The following is a 21,600-nucleotide window of genomic DNA, read 5'->3' as shown; positions in this document are numbered from 1 at the left end:
AAAATCATATAGATCAGAAACTGCATCTACATAAAGAAAGGAAGTACATAACAGAAGGAATAAGGTGGTAAAATAAAAACTTGTAATTGATCAACAAATAATAATTTGCTCAAAATAAAAATATCTACAGTGCATTCAATGAGAATAGCTTATGTAGAAGTGAAATGAATAATAGCAGTGATACAAGGGATGGAAGGAATTAGGAATGCTTTGTTATTATAAGGTACCTGTACTTTCTGGGAAGCAGTGTTGTGTTATTTGAAAGTGGACTTGGATCAGTTGTAAATGTATATTGCAAATTGTAAGGCAACTAGAAAAAAAAAGTAATATAAGAAGTATAATTAATATGCTAAGAAAGAAAGTAGAATCATATAAAATGCTCAGTTAAAACCACAAAGAAAAGAGTTGAAGACAGCATAAGAACAAAGAACAAGGTAAACAGAAAACAGATACAATTATGATAGATAATAATTCAACTATATCAATAATCACACGAAATATCAATGGTCTAAAACACCACTTTAAAGACATACATTAACAGACTGTGTCAAAAACACAACCAGCTATATGTTGTCTATAAGAAATCTACTTTAAATATAAACACACATGGGGATGAAAAATAAAGGTATGTATAATGATATACCATTCACACTTAACAAAAGGAAGGTGGAGGAGCTATATTAGTTTCAGACAGAGTCAACTTTAGAGCAAGGAAAATTATCAGGGATAAAGAAGGACATTACCTAATGATAAATCAGTCAAGGGTCGAAGACCTAACACTCATTACTGTGTATATACCTAAAAACAACACATTAAAATACTTGAGGTAAAAGCTATTAATCCCATTACCTCCCACATTCCTCCTTTTCATTTTACCTTTAAAACTACTGGTCCACTAATGTTTCTAAGTCATAGCTGTAATCAATTTACTCCCTGCTGAAAACTTCAGTGGCTCTTCACTGTCTAGAGAAGTAAGAATATTGCTGCTGACTTTCAGGCCAATGCTCAGTATGATAATTCATTCCATTTTCTATATTTATTTACCACCGTTTACTTTATGTCAAATAGATCCTATGCTTTCCCTGCCTCTGGAGCTTTTGTTCCTATTGTTGCTTACTAGTGGAGCTGCTTCTCTGTTTCAGATAGCAAAAATCCTAACCTTTTGAGTATGTTTGAAGTGCCTGTCATTTTTCTGAATCTGTTTCTTGTGATAACTCCCTTCTCTGAGCTTTGTTATACTTTTATTGTCTATACATACATATTTTTTTTCATTTACAACATAGAACATTCTTATATCACAGTTGTTTGTGAGCTCATCTTATTCTGCTGGATTATAAAATCTTTGGGAACCTGGTTCTGTCATTTTTATATGTTCTGCACCATATAGCACAGAATCTCATATATACTACATATATTGTGAAAAATATGTTGGTTGGATATAAATTTTTAAAAATTTCTATCAGTGACATCAAAACTGTCTTCTTTCAAGAAGACTTCCTAATTGTTCAGGTTGCTTATAATATCTCTTTAGTCTTAAATTCTGTAGTACTCAATCTTTGCTCCAGTTGTTTCAGCAGTTAATTACTTATTTAATGGTGCCATGTGTCATCCCCAGTAGTTTAAAAGTGGCTTGAGGCCTGGGGAAGTTTTCATTATCTCTTTTGTATTCTTTATGGCACCTTGAATACATAAGTGGATTCATGAATGCTTGTTGAATTAGATTGAACATAGTAGTCTTTCGTACTTTTTCAAAAATTCTACACATTTGCCATGCAAATGAAACATCAATAAATTAGTAGACAATTGTGATAATATCCTGAAAGTTGCATATAAAATTCAACTTCTTGAGAGGAGTTGTTCTCTCCACTCATCCAGATAGTCTACTAACCCCACTCCAGCTTCATTTACTCTAAAATTGTTCATTACAAAGCTACAGTTTGGTGTACAACTGTTATTCTGAATAACCAGCCATTTATTCATCATTTAAGTCTCATTTCAAAAGGATTTTCCCCCATTCTTCATTTCTTTGTACTTCCTAAAATATATGCATTGTACCCGCTATCTTCCCTTTGCTTTCCTTTTTTGGCAGGATTCTAATCACAGTGAATTATTCTCAAGGCAAGAAAAGCACGTTTGTCAATTAAAATAGAAGTTACATGTAAATAAGTCTTCCTTAAAGTTTCTCTAATTCCCAGTGTGAGAAATACATCCTCAGCAAGTAACATAGAGGTTGGTGATAAAGGGGAATATGATCTGCTCTTTAAGCACTCGTGTCCCACTTACAGGTCCTTATAGGTTTATATAATATGTGACTGCAGAGTTGATCAGGGCAATGCTATTCCTCTCTCTTCAAGTTTACAGTTATTGAAAGCATTATACTTAATAATAGCTATATTATTTTGTTACAGAATTTTAGTAGTTTTTCAAAAATAACCTTCACAGAACTTAAGTATATGGTCTTAGAAAAACCAGTTAACTTGTATAAATCCGGAAACTAATTATGGTGCTTTACTGTCATCAACAATTATTATATCACCACCTTGTGATAATCAAGATATTAGAATTACTAATTACTTCTTAATTTATTATGCTGGGTGTGAACATCTGGTCTAGACCTTTAAGAAAATGCTGAATCATATAAATTATAAAAAATCACTGACCACACTAACTATAGTGTTTTTACATACACGCCATGTTTATATTAATGTCAGTCTATTTTACAAAGGGCCAGAGTTGCTCAAAAGCATTGTTTATCAGTTAACATTGATCAATATAGTATATACACAATGTACTAAATATTTCATTGTTATGTATATGGTATATGTACTATACCTCTACATATATGTGTATACACATATATATGTATAGCTGCTAATATTGTTACAAGCATAGAAACACAAACACATAGAATACTTCAATATTTTATTTCAAAGATTTCAAGAGGAAGCTGCAGGAAAATTTGCCAAAGGTAGTTAAAATACCACTGTGGAATCTTCAAGTTTAAAACAGAAGGATGGAAAGAGTGTAAAATCAATTATACTGTTTCCTACTGTTGACCAGGATGTTGAAGTATAAATGCTTCATAAAAAATAGGTCTAATTTTCATTATCATTTTAATGTGCTTTCAGACATATGCAGTATTCTTGCTATATTACTATTGGTGTTCTTTTAGGCCTGCCTTCAGATTCAGTGCCTCTAAAACGCTATTATAATGCTTTCTTATAACAATTTCTATTTAAATGCAAAGTCCTATGGGGCTAGGCATTGCTGGCTTTTTCTTTTTATGTGCACTTTTAGAATACAATTCAACTTAACATTTTTTCCATTTATTGATTTTATGATGAAAATAAAATGCCTTAAATTATTTTGTAAATAATATTTTTGTATTTATTGCAAAATATCAGACTGGAAAATTAAAATAGAACTAAAAAGTTTACAATTATTGGAACTTTGTAGAGATTATCACTCACTGCTCTTATTGTTCTAAGCGAAACTTCTATTTCATCATAGTGTCTGTAATATATCTCTTTGGTACATATATACTTTGATATTGCTTTGAAATACTATTCCCTTTATAGCTGTGAGCATCCATAAGATTATGCTATGGCTTGTTATATGAGGCTAAGATTTTCACTGTGTGAATTCTTACTTGCTGGTAGCTTTTAATGAGGTGCCTAGGTAGACCAAAATACTAATAAAAATTTCAATAAGAATAAAAGTTCTGCCATAATCTCGTGTTTTGAAGTTTAGAATATTTTACTCTGCCCTGTCCCATTTTATTTGCAGTTCTACAAGGCATTGCACAGTACTGCTTGTTTTTTTTTTTTATTTCAATCTTTGAATTCTTCACATTTTTTTTTAAAGTGTCATTGATATACAATCTTATGCTCAGGTTTCACATCAGCAACATTGTGCTTACTACGTTCCCCCTATTATCAAGTCCCCACCACATATGCCATTACAGTCACTGTCCATCAGCATAGTAAAATGCTATATGGTCACTACTTGTCTTCTCTGTGCTATATTCCTTCCCCGTGTCCCCCCTATATTATGTGTCCTAATCATAATGCTCCTTAATTCCCTTATCCCTCCCTTCCCACCCACCGTCTCCAGTCCTTTCCTTTTGGTAACCATTAGTCCATTCTTGGGTTCTGTGAGTCTGCTGCTGTTTTCTTCCTTCAGTTTTTGCTTTGTTGTTATACTCCAGAATGAGTGAAATCATTTGATACTTGCTTTCTCCGTCTGGCTTATTTCACGGAACCAAGATATGGAGGCAACCTAAGTGTCCATCAGTAGATGAATAGATAAAGAAGATGTGGTACATATACACAATGGAATATTATTCAGCTATAAGAAGGAAACAAATCCTCCATTTGCAACAACATGGATGGAGCTAGAGGGTATTATGCTCAGTGAAATGAGCCAGGTGGAGAAAGACAAGTACCAAATGATTTCACTCATCTGTGGAGCATAAGAACAAAGCAAAAACCAAAGGAATAAAACAGCAACAGATTCACAGAACCCAAGAATGGACTAACAGTTGCCAAAGGGAAAGGGACTGGGGAAGGTGGGTGGAAAAGGAGGGATAAGGGAAAAAGAGGCATTGTGAGTAGCACACATAACGGGGGGGGGGGGGTGCACTGGGAAGGCAGTACAGCACTGAGAAGACAAGTAGTGACTCAATACCATCTTACTATGCTAATGGACAGTGACTGTAATGGGGTACTTGGTGGGGACTTGATAATTGGGGGAATCTAGTAACCACAATGTTGCTCATGTGATTGCATATTAATGATACCAAAATAAAAAAATTAACTTCATCTGGCCTGAGCAACTGTATCCATAGTTCTCTTTGTTATAGCAAAGTAAGTATACCTTAATTAATAAGAAAATAAAACTCTGCAATAAGGACATTTAATTTTTTATTGCATAACAAGAAATTTGGATGTTTCCAGATTTGGCTAAGTAAGTCAGCAATGGGAGCAAATAGCTAGTTTTTTTCCTCTATATACCCAATAAGCCATGCTCAGCTTATAATTTATTCTTGGTTTTATACTCTCATGGTTCGAAATTGACTGAAACATCTCCAAGTATCTTCTCATAAAATAATTTTCAACTAAAGTTAAAAGGAGTATAAATTTTTCCCAAATCTCCATTATCCTTTACCTTGTAGCTATTGTCATAAGTGGGTTACCTTCCCACTCCTAAAGAGAATCATTCACAAAATAGCAAAGGGATTATTTTGCTTGGTTTGGGTCAGTCATGGGTTCCTTCAGGCTTGAAGAATGATGCATTGTCACTTGCACAAACTGGATTTCTATAAGCTAAGGAAGAGAAGCTGATGGGCTTTTGGGAAAGTCACCAGTAGTGACATGTCTACTTATTTCCTAGTTCAGTATTTATTCAGGTGCTTTCCCCCAATATATACATGTTAAAGTTTTCTCTTTCCTTTTGTCAATGCATTTATACTCTCTCCACTGAGAAAATGCCCACACTCTCATCTAGTTACCAAATCTACATTGAAGTAAATAAGGTTCGGATTTGACACTTATTTATTAGGTGTAGATGTGGCTCCTCTACGTAGAAAATGCAAATTACCTGCCCCCAATATACTCATTATACAATGATGGAGAAATAATAGAAGAATTTCATTTGAGTAGGGAGAGGGGGAGGGAATTCACAGTTGTTTTTGGTCCACAACATGTGTCATAATTTACTAGAAAAGATTAGTATTGATTTTTTGCCTTCAGTGGGATAAGCTTTTTGTTGATGTGATGGTTTAATTATGTTAATTGATTTTTGAATATTGAACCAGCCACGTATATCTGGAATAAATCCCACTTGGCTATTCCATATTATTTGTTTTATATATTCATTGAGTCAATTTGCTAATACTATATTGAGGATTTTTACATCTGTGTTCACTAGAGATATTGGTCTGCAGTTTTCCCTTTTTATAATGTTTTAACCTGGTTTTGGTATTAGGGCAATGCTGTCCTCATAGAATGAGATAGAAAGTATTCTCTCTGCTTCCCTTGGCTGGAAGAAATTGTAAAATACTGATAAAATTTCCTTAAATGTATGGTAGACTTTGCCAGTGAAACTATCTGGACCTAGTGATTTATGGTTTGGAAGGTAATTAATTATCAACTCAATTTATTTAATAGATATAGGCTTATTCAGATTATGTATTTCTCCTACTTTGCATTGGGATAGTTTGTATCATTCAAGGAATTGGTCCATTTCATCTAGGTTATCAAATTTGTGGGCATACAGTTGTTCAGAATATTATTTTATTATCCTTTTAATAATTTGGGTTCAGTACCGATGCCCTCCCTTTCCTTTCTGATGTTAGGAATGTGCATATTTTTCCCCCTCACTCTGGCTTAGCCTGGCTGGAACTTTTTCAATTTCATGAAATCTGTTTAAAGAACCAGGTTTTTGTTTCATTGATTTTCTCTATTGATTTCTTGTTTACAGTTTCAAACATTTCTGCTCTAATTCTTTTTGTTCTCCTTGCTTTAGGCTTATATTGCTCTTCTTCCTCTACTTCCCTCAGGTAGAAGCTTGGATTACTGAATTTGAATGTTTCTTCTTTTACATATGCATTCTTTCCTTCTAATATATGTATCCAAAGATAAAAAATTTCCCCTCAAGCCCTATGTTAACCAAATCACACAAATTTTGATGGGTAGTATTTTCACTTTCATTTCATCCAATTATTTTTAAAATTTCTTGTGGGGCTTCTTTGGTTCCACATGCTATTTAGAAGTGTATTGATTACTCTCCAATTGTTTGGGGATTTTCTCAGCTAACTTTCTGGGTTTTATTAGCTTAATTCCATTGTGGTTTGAGAACACAGTTTATATGATTTCTATTTTCAAAATTTGTTAAGGTGTGTTTTATAATCCAGAAGGTGATCTATTTTGTTGAATGTTCTATGTGAGCTTGAGAAGAATATGTATTCTCTTGTTGTTCAAGTGATTTATAAATGTCAATTAGATCCAGTTGATTGATGGTGCTGTTCTGTTCAACTGTAGCCTCACTGATTTTCTGCCTGCTGGTTCTGTCAATTACTGATAGATGGGCGCTGAAGTCTCCAACTATAGTAGTGGATTCATCTATTTTTCCCTGCAGTTCTATCAGTCTTACCTCACTCATTTTGACATTCTCCTGTTAAGCACATGCACATTAGGACTGTTAAATTATGTCATTTAGGGAAAATGACCAGTTTATCATTGTTGAATGTCTCTTTTTATCCTTGATATTTTTCCTTGTTATAAAGTCTGCTTTCTCTGAAACTACTATAGCTATGCAAGTTTTTTTGCTTCCTTTGGTCTTTGGTAAAGTCACCAGTACTGACATGTCTACTTATTTCCTAGTTCAGTAAGTATTCATGTATCTTCCTATACCCCTTTACTTTTAATAAAGTTGCATCTGTATATTTAAAGTGGGTTTCTTGTAGGCAACATGTAGTTGGGTCTTATCTTTGTATCCACTATCTCAGTCTCTGTCTTTTAATTGGTATGTATAGAACACTGCTGTTTACAGTGATTCTTAATATATTTGAGTTAATATGCACCATATGTGTAACTATTTTCTATTGCCTTTGTATCTTTTTGTTTCCCACTGTGTTTTTGTTTTTCTGATTTTAATTGAGCATTTTAATCATTCCATTTTTTTCTCCTTCCTTAGCATGTCAATTATACTTCTTTTGAAGATTTTTTGTGGTTTCCCTAGAATTTACAATATATATGCATTTACAAGTAAATAAAGTCCTCTTTCAAATAATACTCCACTGCTTCATGGGTAATGCAGATACCTTATAATAGTATTTTAAATAACTCCCTCACATCACTTAAAACATTGCTGTCATTCATTTGACTTACCTATAACCTATTATTACTCAATATATTGTTTCTATAACTATCTTGAACAGTTATATATTAAATAAGGATAATCAAAGTGAAAAATTATTTTACCATCATATATTCTTTCTCTAGTGCTTTTTCTTTTATACATAGATTTGAGTTTCTGATCTGTATCCTATTCCTTTTCTTTGAAGAATTTTTTTTTAACCTTTGCTGCAAGGCAGGTCTACTGGTGACAAAATCCCTCAGTTTTTGTTTGTATGAGGGAGACTTTATTTCTCCTTTACTTTTTAAATTTTTTTAATATAGTTGAAATTCAATAACATGAAACTATTTTAAATTATACAGTTCAGGGGCATTTAGTACAATCGTGGTTTGCAACCACCTCCCTTATCCAGATTTAAAATATTTTTATTGCCCTAAAAGGACTTCCCACAAACATTAATTAGTCACTCCTCATTTCACCCAGTCCCTTGCTGCTGACAACCGCTAATCTGCTTTCTATCTTTGTGGAGTTACCAATTAAGGAAAGTTCATATAATGGAATCATACAATATGAAACCTTTTGTGTCTTGATTCTTTTACTTAGCATAATGTTTTCAGGGTTCATCCATTGTATTGTTGACTTGGTATCCTGCTACTTTGCTGAATTCATTTATTCTAAAAATTTGTTTGTGCACTTTAGGGTTTTTCTACATATAATAACATATCTACAAACAGAGTTATTTTACTACTTCCCTTCCAATTTGTATGTATTTTATTTATTTTTCTTACCGAATTGCTCTGGCTAGAACTTTCACTACTGTGTTGCATAGAAGTAGTAAGAGCAGGTATCCTTGCCTTGTTCTGGATCATAGTTGAAAACTTTCAGTCTTTCACCTTTGAATATGATAGTCACTGTGAGTTTTTCATATAGTGCTTTTCATTATGTTGAGGTAGTTTCCTTGTATTCCTAGCTTGTTGCTGTTTTTATCATAAAGGGGTATTGAATTTTGTCAAATGCCTTTTGTACATCAATTGAGATGACATTTTTTTTCCTTCTGTGGATGTGGCATGTTACATTGATAAATCTTTGCATGTTGAACTATCCTTGCCTTCCAGAAATAAATCCCACTTACGCATGGTGTTTAATCCTTTCAATATGCTGCTGAATTCTGTTTGCTAGTATTTTTTAGTACTTTTGCATGAGTGTTCATAAGGGATATTGGTCTGTAGTTAACTTGTAGTATCTTTTTCTACTTTGATATCAGGGTAATGCTGGCCTCATAGAATCAGTTAGGAAATGTTCTCTACTCTTCAATTTATTGGAGAAGTTTGAGAAAGACTGTTATTAATTCTTTAAATGTTGGGTATAATTTGTTAGTAAAGCCATCAGATGCAGGGCTTTTCTTTATTGGGAGATTTCTTATTACTGTTTTAGAATCCTTGTTATATGTCTATTCAGATTTTCTGTTTCTTCATAATTTAGTAACGCTAGTTTGTCTTTCTAGGAATTTGTTCATTTCATCCAAGATGTACAATTTGTTGGTGTACAGTTGTTGTTCATAGAGCGTTCTCATAGTCATTTTTATTTCTGTAGAACTAGTAGTAATGTCCTGACCCTCATTTCTAATTTCAGTTATTAGAGTCTTCTTTCTTTTTTTCTTAGTCCATCTAACTAAACATTTTTCAACTTTGTTGATATTTCTGAAAAACCAACTTTGAGGTTGATTTATTTTCTCTATTGTTCTTATGTTCTCTATTTCTTTTTTTTTCTTTGAGAGGGCGTCTCTCATATTTATTGATCATATGGTTGTTAACAACAATAAAATTCTATATAGGGGACTCAATGCACAGTCATTAATCAACCCCAAGCCTAATTCTCAACAGTCTCCAATCTTCTGAAGCATAGCAAACAAGGTCTTACATGGTTAACAAGTTCTTACATAGTGAAAAAGTTCTTACATGGTGAAAAGTGCAAGGGCAGTCATCACAGAAACTTTTGGTTTTGATGATACATCATGAACTAGAAACAATCAGGTCAAATATGATTATTCGTTTGATTTTTATACTTGATTTATATGTGAATCCCACATTTCTCCCTTATTATTATTATTATTATTATTTTTATTATTTTTAAAATAAAATGCTGAAGTGGTAGGTAGATGTAAGATAAAGGTAGAAAACATAGTTTAGTGCTGTAAGAGGGCAAATGTAGATGATCAGGTGTTTGCCTATAGACTAAGTATTAATCCAAGCTAGACAAGGTCAACATCCACAGATGCAGAAGATTTTTCTCAAAACGGGGGGGTGAGGTTCTAAGCCTCACCTCTGTTGATCCCCAATTTCTCACCTGATGGCCCCCCTGCGACTGTGCCTGTCTTAGGTTGTTCCTCCCTTGAGGAATCTTACCTGTCTCTGGCTAACCAGTCATCTTCTGGGGCCATACAGGGCCATACAGGGAAATGTAAAGTTGGTAAGTGAAAGAGAAGCAATATTGTTTGAAAAGGTTAGCTTTTTACTTCTTTGCATATTTATGCCCTGTGGCTTCTATGCCCAGCATTTGTCTTGAGGTATCTTTACCACTTGGAAGAATTATGATACTCAGTAATTTCGATATGAGGCACGAATTCTACGTAATGGTTGTAATTAGGAAGGAAGAAGAAAAGCTATAAAAGTAGCAGATGGAAGAAAACATGGGAAGATTGATTATTTCTTTGACATATCTTCTTGTAGTGTAACATAAGCATATATAGGTTTTAAACTACTAATTAAATTGCGTGCACACATTAACATAATAGGAATACAGCTACATAACCAAAGCAGACCTACAATTACCAGCCATGTCCATTGAAACCAAGAAAACCAGTTAGGCACGCTAGGCATTTCTGAAAACTTATCAATGATATGATGGATATTTTCTAAGTGAATTTGAATAGTTTGAGAAAAATCAGACAAATTAAAACAACACATTACTGGGAACTGTTCACATCCCATAAGTTCTTTTTAGTTGATAGTCAATAGTCGCACGATTTTGGAGCGCTGCACCTTGCAGTTCTCCTAATTCTTGGTTGAGCTCCAACAGTATAGATCCAGTCAAATTTGTTGTTTTACTGTATACACAAGCCACCTTAGATATCTCCTTCTTCATTCCAATGGCAAGTCCAGGAACTGGTGGGATGAATGCAGCTACAACTGCACCAGTGCCAGGATATTTGTTGAAGTTTTTTGATGATCATCTTCTGGAATGACTCTTACAGAGAATGTTGATGTTGGAAGTTCTTCTTCATTTCGTATTTTAATTCGTTTTCTGGGTAGCCAAATTAGGCTTTGATCCTCTGTATAAACACAAACAAACCCTTTGCCCACCCTTTGATGTGCCGTTTATACCACTGTGAAGAACTTACTGGAGACCACCACACAGGAACTGCTTTTTTTTTTTTTAAGAGAAAGGAATATTATCAGAAAAATGTACTTCCCTAGCTGATCATCTGTCACCATTTAAATGATCAAAATTAAGGATATTTAAAGCATGCATTAATCAGTGATTTGCAGTTAGTTTTATCCTATCAGGGAGTAATCCCGCTTTTCTTTCTTTTTTTTGTTTGTTTTCATTAATCTACAATTACCTGAAGAATATTATGTTCACTAGGCTCTCCCCTATACCAGGTCCCCCCCACAATCCCCTTTACAGTCAATGTCCATCAGCATAGCAAAATGTTGTAGAATCACTACTTGTCTTCTCTGTGTTGTACAGCCCTCCCCTATCTCCCACCCTCACCCATTATGGATGCTTATCATAATACCCCCTTTATTCTTACCCCCCCCTTATCCCTCCCTACCCACCCATCCTCAAGAGTCCCTTTCCCTTTGGTACCTGTTAGTCCATTCTTGGGTTCTTTGATTCTGCTGCTGTTTTGTTCCTTCAGTTTTTCCTTTGTTCTTATACTCCACAGATGAGTGAAATCATTTGGTATTTCTCTTTCTCCACTTGGCATATTTCACTGAGCATAATACCCTCCAGCTCCATCCACGTTGTTGCAAATGGTAGGATTTGTTTTCTTCTTATGGCTCAATAATACTCTATTGTGTATATGTACCACCTCTTCTTTATCCATTCATCTACTGATGGACACTTAGGTTGCTTCCAATTTTTTGCTATTGTAAATAGTGCTGCCATAAACATAGGGGTGCATCTGTCTTTTTCAGACTTGAGTGCTGCATTTTTAGGGTAAATTCCTAGGACTGAAATTCCTGTGTCAAATGGTAAGTCTATTTTGAGCATTTTGAGGAACCTCCGTACTGCTTTCCACAATGGTCGAACTAATTTACATTCCCACCAGGAGTGTAGGAGGGTTCCCCTTTCTCCACAACCTCGCCGACATTTGTTGTTGTTTATCTTTTGGATGGTAGCCATCCTTACTGGTGTGAGGTGGTACCTCATTGTGGTTTTAATTTGCATTTCTCTGATAATTAGCAATGTGGAGCATCTTTTCATGTGTCTGTTGGCCTTCTTTTTTGGACAAGTGTTTGTTCAGTTCCTCTGCACATTTTTTAATTGCATTATTTGTTTTTTTGTTTGTTGAGGTGGGTGAGCTCTTTATATATTTTGGACATTAACCCTTTATCGGATCTGTTATTTACAAATATATTCTCCCATACTGTAGGGTTCCTTTTTGTTCTATTGATAGTGTCTTTTGCTGTACAGAAGCTTTTCAGCTTAATATAGTCCCACTTGTTCATTTTTGATATTGTTTTCCTTGCCCGGGGAGATATGTGCAAGTAGAGGTCACTCATGTTTATGTCTAAGAGGTTTTTGCCTAAGTTTTTTTCCAAGAGTTTAATGGTTTCATGACTTACATTCAGGTCTTTGATCCATTTTGAATTTACTTTTGTGTATGGGGTTAGACAATGGTCCAGTTTCATTCTCCTACATGTAGCTGACCAGTTTTGCCAGCACCATCTGTTGAAGAGACTGTCATTTCCCCATTATATGCCCATGGCTCCTTTATCAAATATTAATTGACCATAAATGTTTGCGTTAATGTGTGGAGTCTCTAATCTGTTCCACTGGTCTGTGGCTCTGGTCTTGTGCCAGTACCAAATTGTCTTGATTACTATGGCTTTGTAGTAGAGCTTGAAGTTGGGGAGTGAGATCCCTCCTACTTTATTCTTCTTTCTCAGGATTGCTTTGGCTATTCGGGGTCTTTGGTGTTTCCATATGAATTTTTGAACTATTTGTTCCAGTTCGTTGAAGAATGTTGCTGGTAATTTGATAGGGATTGTATCAAATCTGTATATTGCTTTGGGCAGGATGGCCATTTTGACGATATTAATTCTTCCTAGCCACTTGCATGGGATGAGTTTCCATTTGTTAGTGTCCCCTTTAATTTCTTTTAAGAGTGACTTGTAGTTTTCAGGGTATAGGTCTTTCACATCTTTGGTTAGGTTTATTCCTAGGTATTTTATTCTTTTTGATGGTATTGTGAATGGATTTGTCTTCTTGATTTCTCTTTCTGTTAGTTCATTGTTAATGTATAGGAAAGCCACAGATTTCTGTGTGTTAGTTTTGTATCCTGGAACTTTGCTGTATTATGATATCATTTCTCTTAGTTTTGGAATGGAGTCTTGAGGGTTTTTTATGTACAATATCATGTTATCTGCAAATAGTGATAGTTTAACTTCTTCTTTACCAATCTGGATTCCTTGTATTTCTTTGTTTTGTCCGATTGCCATGGCTCAGACCTCCAGTATTATGTCAAATAACAGTGGGGAGAGTGGGCATCCCTGTCTAGTTCCCGATCTCAGAGTAAGAGCTTTCAGCTTCTTGCTGTTCAGTATAATGTTGGCTGTGGGTTTATCATATATGGCCTTTATTATGTTGAGGTACTTGCCCTCTATTCCCATTTTGCTGAGAGTTTTTATCATGAATGGATGTTGAATTTTGTCAAATGCTTTTTCAGCATCTATGGAGATGATCATGTGTTTTTTGTCTTTCTTTTTGTTGATGTGGCAGATGATGTTGATGGATTTTCGAAAGTTGTACCATCCTTGCATCCCTGGGATGAATCCCACTTGGTCATTGTGTATGATCCTTTTGATATATTTTTTTTGAATTCGGTTTGCTAATGTTTTATTGAGTATTTTTGCATCTACATTCATCAGGGATATTGGTTTGTAATTTTCATTTTTTGTGGGGTGTTTGCCTGGTTTTGGTATTAGGGTGACTTTGGCTTCATAGAATGAGTTTGGGAGTATTCCCTCCTCTTCTATTTTTTGGAAAACTTTAAGAAGAATGGGTATTATGTCTTCTCTGTGTGTCTGATAAAATTCCGAGGTAAACCCGTCTGTCCCGGGGCTTTTGTTCTTGGGTAGTTTTTTAATTACTGTTTCAATTTCTTTGCTCGTAATTGGTTTGTTTAACTTTTGTGTTTCTTCCTTGGTCAGTCTTGGAAGGTTGTATTTTTCTATGAAGTTGTCCAATTCTTCTAGGTTTTCCAGCTTGTTGACATATAGGTTTTCATAGTAGTCTTTAATAATTCTTTATATTTTTGTGGAGTCTGATGTGATTTTTCCATTCACATTTCTCATTCTGTTGTTTTGTGTTGATTGTCTTTTTCTCTTAATAAGTTTGGGTAGAGGCTTATCTATTTTGTTTCTTTTCTCAAAGAACCAGCCCTTGGTTTCATTGATTTTTTTCTATTGTTTTATTCTTCTCAATTTTGTTTATTTCTTCTCTGATCTTTATTATGTCCCTTCTTCTGCTGACTTTAGGCCTCATTTGTTCTTCTTTTTCCAGTTTTGATAATTGTGATGTTAGACTATTCATTTGGGATTGTTCTTCCTTCTTCAAGTGTGCCTGGATCGCTATATACTTTCCTCTTAAGACTGCTTCTCTGCGTCCCACAGAAGTTGGGACTTTGTGTTGTTGTTGTCATTTGTTTCCATATATTCCTTGATCTCTATTTTAATTTGTTCTTTGATCTATTGAGTATTTAGTTGCATGTTGTTAAGCCTCCATGTGTTTGTGAGCCTTTTTGTTTTCTTTGTAGAATTTATTTCTAGTTTTATACCTTTGTGGTCTGAAAAATTGGTTGGTAGAATTTCAATATTTTGGAATTTACTGAGGCTCTTTTTATGACCTAGTATGTGGTCTATTCTGGAGAATGATCCATGTGCACTTGAGAAGAATATGTATCCTGTTGCTTTTGGATGTAGAGTTCTATAGATGTCTATTAGGTCCATCTGTTCTACTGTGTTGTTCAGTGCCTCCGAGTCCTTACTTATTTTCTGCCCAGTGGGTATATCCTTTGGGGTGAGTTGCGTGTTGTCTCCTAAAATGAATGCATTGCATTCTATTTCCCCCTTTAGTTCTTTTAGTATTTGTTTCACATATGCTGGTGCTCCTGTGTTGGGTGCATGTATATTTAGAATGGTTATATCCTCTTGTTGGACTGAGCCCTTTATCATTATGTAATGTCCTTCTTTATCTCTTGTTACTTTCTTTGTTTTGAAGTCTATTTTGTGTGATATTAGTACTGCAACCCCTGCTTTCTTCTCTCTCTTGTTTTCCTGAAATATGTTTTTCCATCGCTTGACTTTTATTATGTGCATGTCTTTGGGTTTGAGGTGAGTTTCTTGTAAGCAGCATATAGATGGGTATTGCTTTTTTATCCATTCTATTACTCTGTGTCTTTTGATTGGTGCCTTCAGTCCATTTATATTTACGGTGACTATTGAAAGATATGTACTTATTGCCATTGCAGCTTTAGATTCGTGGTTCCCAAAGGTTCAAGGTTAGCCTCTTTAGTATCTTACTGCCTAATTTAGCTCACTTATTGAGCTGTTATATAAACTGTCTGGAGATTCTTTTTTACTCTCCCTTGTTACTCCTCCTCCTCCATTCTTTATATGTTGGTTGTTTTGTTCTATGCTCTTTCTTTGTTTCCTGTAACTGCTTTTAGTGTGTAGTTGATTTTATTTTTTTTGCCTTCAGTTAGTATTTGGTTGGTCTGCTTTCTTTGCTGTGGGTTTATTTTCTCTGGTGACATGTGTTTAGTTTTAGAAGTACTCCCGTCTAGAGCAGTCCCTCTAAAATTCCCTGTAGAGGTGGTTTGTGGGAGGAAAATTCCCTCAACTTTTGCTTGTCTGGAAATTGTTTAATCTCTCCATCATATTTAAGTGATAATCGTGCTGGATACAGTATCCTTGGTTCAAGGCCCTTCTGTTTCATTGCATTAAGTATATCATGCCATTCTCTGCTGGCCTGTAAGGTTTCTGTTGAGAAGTCTGATGATAGCCTGATAGATTTTCCTTTAAAGGTGACGTTTTTCTCTCTACCTGCCTTTAAAACTTTTTCCTTTTCCTTGATCTTTGCCATTTTAATTATTATGTGTCTTGGTGTTGTCCTCCTTGGGTCCTTTCTTTTGGGAGTTCTGTGTATTTCCGTCGTCTGTTGGATTATTTCCTACCCGAGTTTGGGGAAGTTTTCAGCAATTATTTCTTTAAAGACACTTTCTATCTCTTTTTCTCTCTCTTCTTCTTCTGATACCCCTATAATATGGATATTGTTCCTTTTGGATTGGTTCCACAGTTCTCTTAATATTGTTTCATTCCTGGAGATCCTTTTATCTCTCTCTTTGTCAGCTTCTATGCGTTCCTGTTCTCTGGTTTCTATTCCATCAATGGTCTCTTGCATCTTATCCATTCTCCTCATATATCCTTCCAGAGTTTGTTTCACTTCTGTAATCTCCTTTTAGGCGTCTGAAATCTCCCTCTGGACTTCATCCCTTAGCTCATGTATATTTCACTGCTCCGTCAGCATTTTTATGATTTTTATTTTGAATTCTTTTTCAGGAAGACTGGTTAGGTCTGTCTCCTTCTCAGATGTTGACTCTGTGATCTTTGTCTGCCTGTAATTTTGCTTTTTCACAGTGATATAGATAGTTTGCAGAGCTGGCACGAGTGATGGTTGGAAGAACTTTCCTTCTTGTTGGTTTGTGGCCTTCCTCTCCTGGGAGAACAGCGACCTCTGGTGGCTTGTGCTGGGCAGCTGCACACTGACAGGGCTTCTGATTCCTTCCTGGCTGCTATGGATTTTATCTCCGCTGTTGCCGTGGGCGTGACCTGGCTCCGGCAGCGGCTCCGATATGGTGGAGCCGCGTTGTACGGGCAGCGTCCGGGAGGCCATTTATCTCTGTGAAGGACCTCCCTGCTCCCTGCTGCCCAGGGGTTTAGAGTGCCCAGAGTTCCCCCAATTCCCTGCTGCTGGACTAAGTGTCCCAGGATGCTTCAGTTGGGTTTTGGGTTCCCTGTCCCTTTAAGACTTCCAAAAAGTACTCACACACAAAAAAACCACTCGCTTTTCTTTGTCCCCAGGCGTCGGCCTCAAGGACCTGTTTACAGGTCTTGCTGTCCTGTTTCCCTAGTAACCGGGACCCCATGCATATACTGTGTCTGCACTCTTCTCCGGATGGCTTTGGCTCGGTGATTAGCAGTCCTGGGCTCCCTCTCCCTCCCCACTCTGACTCCTCTCCTCCTGCTGGGAGCTGAGGTGAGGGGCACTTGGGGCTCACTAGGCTGGGGCTTTTATCTTACCCCCTTCACGAGGCACTGTGTTCTCGCAGTTGTGGATGTGGTCTGGATGTTGTCATGTGTCCTCTGGTCTCTATTCTAGGAAGAGTTGTCTTTGTTATATTTTCATAAATATATGTGGTTTTGGGAGGAGATTTCCGCTGCTCTGCTCACACCACCGTCTTGGCTCCACCCTCTATTTCTTTTATCACTGCTCTAATCTTTATATATATTTAACTATTGTTAATAATAATGTATTTGTATTTGAAATTTGCTAAGAGAATAGATCTTAAGTGTTCTCATCTCACACACACACACACACAATGGTAACTATGTGAGGTGATGGACATATAAGTTAATTTGATTATGGTAATCATTACACAAGGCCTATTTATATCAAAACAGCACATTGTACACTTTACTTGTATGCACTTTATTTGTAAATCATATCTAATTAATCTGGAAAAAATAAAGATAAGGTGTATGAATGGCAGAAAAACAGGTATAAGGAGAAAAATAATACTGCGAGGTGCAAGTGAAGGACTTTCAAGAAAGTAGAGACAGTTAGCAATTTTAAATGAAGCAAAACACATTTATGAAAAGCACAGAAAATGCCCATTGTATTTACCCAAAAATGTTGGGACAGATACCTGATTTGGGTTGGCTAAAGAGTGAATGTAGAAAGGAAATTCATGTTCTCAATCTATTTTTGCTCTCACCTCCTTGAGTGGATTGTCTTAACTAAAATATGCTTCATGGTAATGCTTGTAGAAATTTTTCAGATTATTTTGTGGAGAGTTTTCTACAAAAGAGAGTAGGTCTTAGAGTACGTTGTTTGTAATAACTCCAACTCCTACTCCTCCTCTAAAGTCTCGGACCAAGAGGTTAGCTTCCCACCTATTACAGAGGCCCAAAGTTGCAGGATCTCTAGGCAGTTTAAGTTGCTAGTTATGCTGAAAGAAACTACCTTAAAGAAACTATGTCATCATGAAATTATAGTTAGCCCCCAACGATATTTATCCTAACAAACAAAATTGATCCTAGTAAGGACATTTAGGAGGTGACTGCCTTTCTCTTGTATTAATAGAACAAAAAATTGTTAGTATACCTTAAATAAAATTTAAGAAATTAAATTAATTATGTAAATTAGCACAATAAATTAGAACAGACTAATTAATCCTGAATGCCAGAAATCAAAGTGAAGTATATATTCAGACAAACACTTAGTACTCCAATAAATCACCTTAGAATGGTAACACAGATATGTTAGAAATAGATGATAAATGATTCACAAAAGAAAAATCAATTAGAAGAGGAAATATTCATGTCATAAAAGGCAGCATTCAATACTAGAAGCAAAACCATTAGTTTTCATAAAAAGGGAGAATTTCCCCCACCCCCAAATGTGGATGTTCACATCTGTGCAACTTGTGAATATGTTAACTTAAAATAAAAATGTGGGTTTGGTAATTTCACTGAGGTTAGGGGTCTGAAGAAGAAGAGATTATGTTGGGTCATCTGGAATGGCCCAGTTTAATCATATGAGTCCTTAAAAGCAGACACCCTTTCCTGGCTGTAGTCAGAGGGAGATGTGACAACAGAAGGGGCAGAGTTGTAACAGTGCAGGCTTTGAAAATATGAAGGAAGAGGACCGTGAACCAAGGAATGTGGGGGACCTCTGGAAGCTAGAAATGTCAAAGAAACTGATTTTCCCTTAGAGTCTCCAGGAAGAAATGCAGTTCATTTAAATCCAGTGAGACTGATGTTAGATTTCTAATCTATGAAAGTATAAGATAATAAGTGTTAATCATTTTAAGCCATTAAGTTTGTAGTAATTTGTTATAGCAGCATATAAAACTAATACAGATTTCTACAGTAAAACAATGATGGACAGAATATAAACCTCATAATTTTATGCATCAAACAAAACAACAATAAAATATGTAAGGCAAAAACTCCTAGACAATACCACAGTACTGGAAACATCATAGTAAAATATTTTAATATACTTGTTTAGCCCAAAAAGTGTATGGTTTCTTGGGATATAAACAACACATCAAAATTATTTTATGAGTGGAAAGAGTGAAAGGAAGGGATTACCCTCTTTAAGAAGGTAAATTTTTACCCTTTATAAGAGAGAATATATGTTAATCCTTTTCATTTGTATAGAACTTACAAATGAACTTGGGTGCAAAGTTTGAACTTGGGTACTAACAAAAAATTAAATGCATTCTTCCAAGCAGAATTATAAGCCATATTTTCAGACTGAAAAAAAATGAGATGTCAAAACTAAAGGAAATTTTCAAAAAATGGCATGATCCCTTAAAAATAATTTTTCTCCATTGGAAAATTATTAACAGTCATCTAAATGCTTTATGAAGTAAAGAACACATATACATTTTTAAACAAAATAGCATATTAGAAAAATCCATTGTGTTTAAATGGAGTTCCATTTGTGTTCTTCAAGGCTGCGTCTTTCAACTGTGTGACTGTACAGTTCATGTATGATTAATCCTATCCTTTTTGGGTGATTCTGTTCTTTTATTTAATAGTGCTTGCTTCTTTAAGGTGGCTATTAATAAGTTTTTTTCATATGCCATAGGAAATTTTCAACTGATCTGTTCTGATAACCTTGTTTGTGTGAGGTAGGCATTACTTAAAACACTATTTAGGACTTACAGTTTAAGAATTATCACCTCAAGAGAGAAAATTTCACTTCTTCAAAAATTTATATGTATAAAAAGTTCAAATAAAATCCAGAAATATTTAAATAAATTTGGGATTCCTTAAAATTTGTAAGGGTTTTTTTCTTTTTGCCAAAAGCTAATTAATTATCAATTGCCAAGAGACCAAAAATATTTTTAACTTCAAACTTCAGAGAGACTTAAATAGTAATAAAATAGCTCTCTTTGCCATTTCCTGAGTATCCAATAGCTGTTCGAAGGTATGTGGTGATCTACACAGAGACATTTTTATGCAACAGTTTTAAAAATGATTCTGTAGAATTTCCTCAGTTCACTCGCAAATCACTCATCTTATGGAATAAAATGAAACTATCAAAGTAGGATGGCTTCTGCTATGGGCTTTTAGAGGAATTCACTTACTGCATAAAGCATTCTTATACAAACAACAGGAAAAATCATCAGTTAGAGGTTTGAAATCATTCACGATGATATTTTCGATAAAGAAGCTGAGAACAGTAGCTTTGACATGTCTTAGAAATCTGAATGTCTTAAAACCTACGTGCTTGGCCTTTTAAGACTTGTAGATGTGGTTGTCTTACTCTAGCAACAAAGAATAAAATAGTTGGCAAGGTAAGTCTTAGCATCTAGAGAAAGCTGAAAGTAGATGGTATAACTCAGTAGCGATTCATCATCTTTAAGATGTAAACATCATTTTAAATATAAAAAAGATTAAATGCGTAACCTGTGGGCAGTATAACAAGTTCATGTGTATTAATCCTTTATATTTAAGAATTATTTTCCTGAAGAAAATTGCAAATATTAATGCTGGTATAGTTTTGCTCAGGAAGGTGATATTTTTCTCAGGCAATCGAAGCTGGACATATTGAAGTCATTTTGATGTATGTAATTTGTTCCCTATATGCAGGCTATTAAAAGTTGAAAGATTCTTTCCTTGTAGTTTCTCATAATTATACCTTTTTCTTTCTTTCTTCCTTGCTATTGTCCTTGTTCTGAATTATATTCACCTATGTATGGAGTACCATACAGATTATTAGCTTAATATTTTTGATTGGACATCATTACTCTAAGATCTCCCAAAGGCTCCTGATTATTTGTCCTTACAACATAATAACAGCTTCAGTACAAATGCTTCTCATGGAAGATAATCCTAGCAGGTTTCTAAAACTTCAGTTATTGGGCATCTTCGCTTAATGTACAAGTCTCAAGGGACTCAGCACCATTTCTAGTGCTTCAAAGGTAGGTATCATCTCCAGTCTACTGGGATGCACATGGCTGCTATCATCAAAGGCTTATACTGAATGGTGTAAGTGGCTTCCTAGGCTAATTTGACCACTACTACTTTCTTGCAAACTTCCTTGAGGCCCATCCTTTAATTACATTTATACACACACACACACACACACACACACACACACACACGTAATTTTGAGTTAAATTATATATATGTATGTGTATTTATACCCCAACTCATA

The sequence above is a fragment of the Manis javanica genome, chromosome X, assembly GCF_040802235.1.
Source record: "Manis javanica isolate MJ-LG chromosome X, MJ_LKY, whole genome shotgun sequence".
NCBI classification, from domain to species: domain Eukaryota; kingdom Metazoa; phylum Chordata; class Mammalia; order Pholidota; family Manidae; genus Manis; species Manis javanica.
This window is presented reverse-complemented; position numbering follows the sequence as displayed.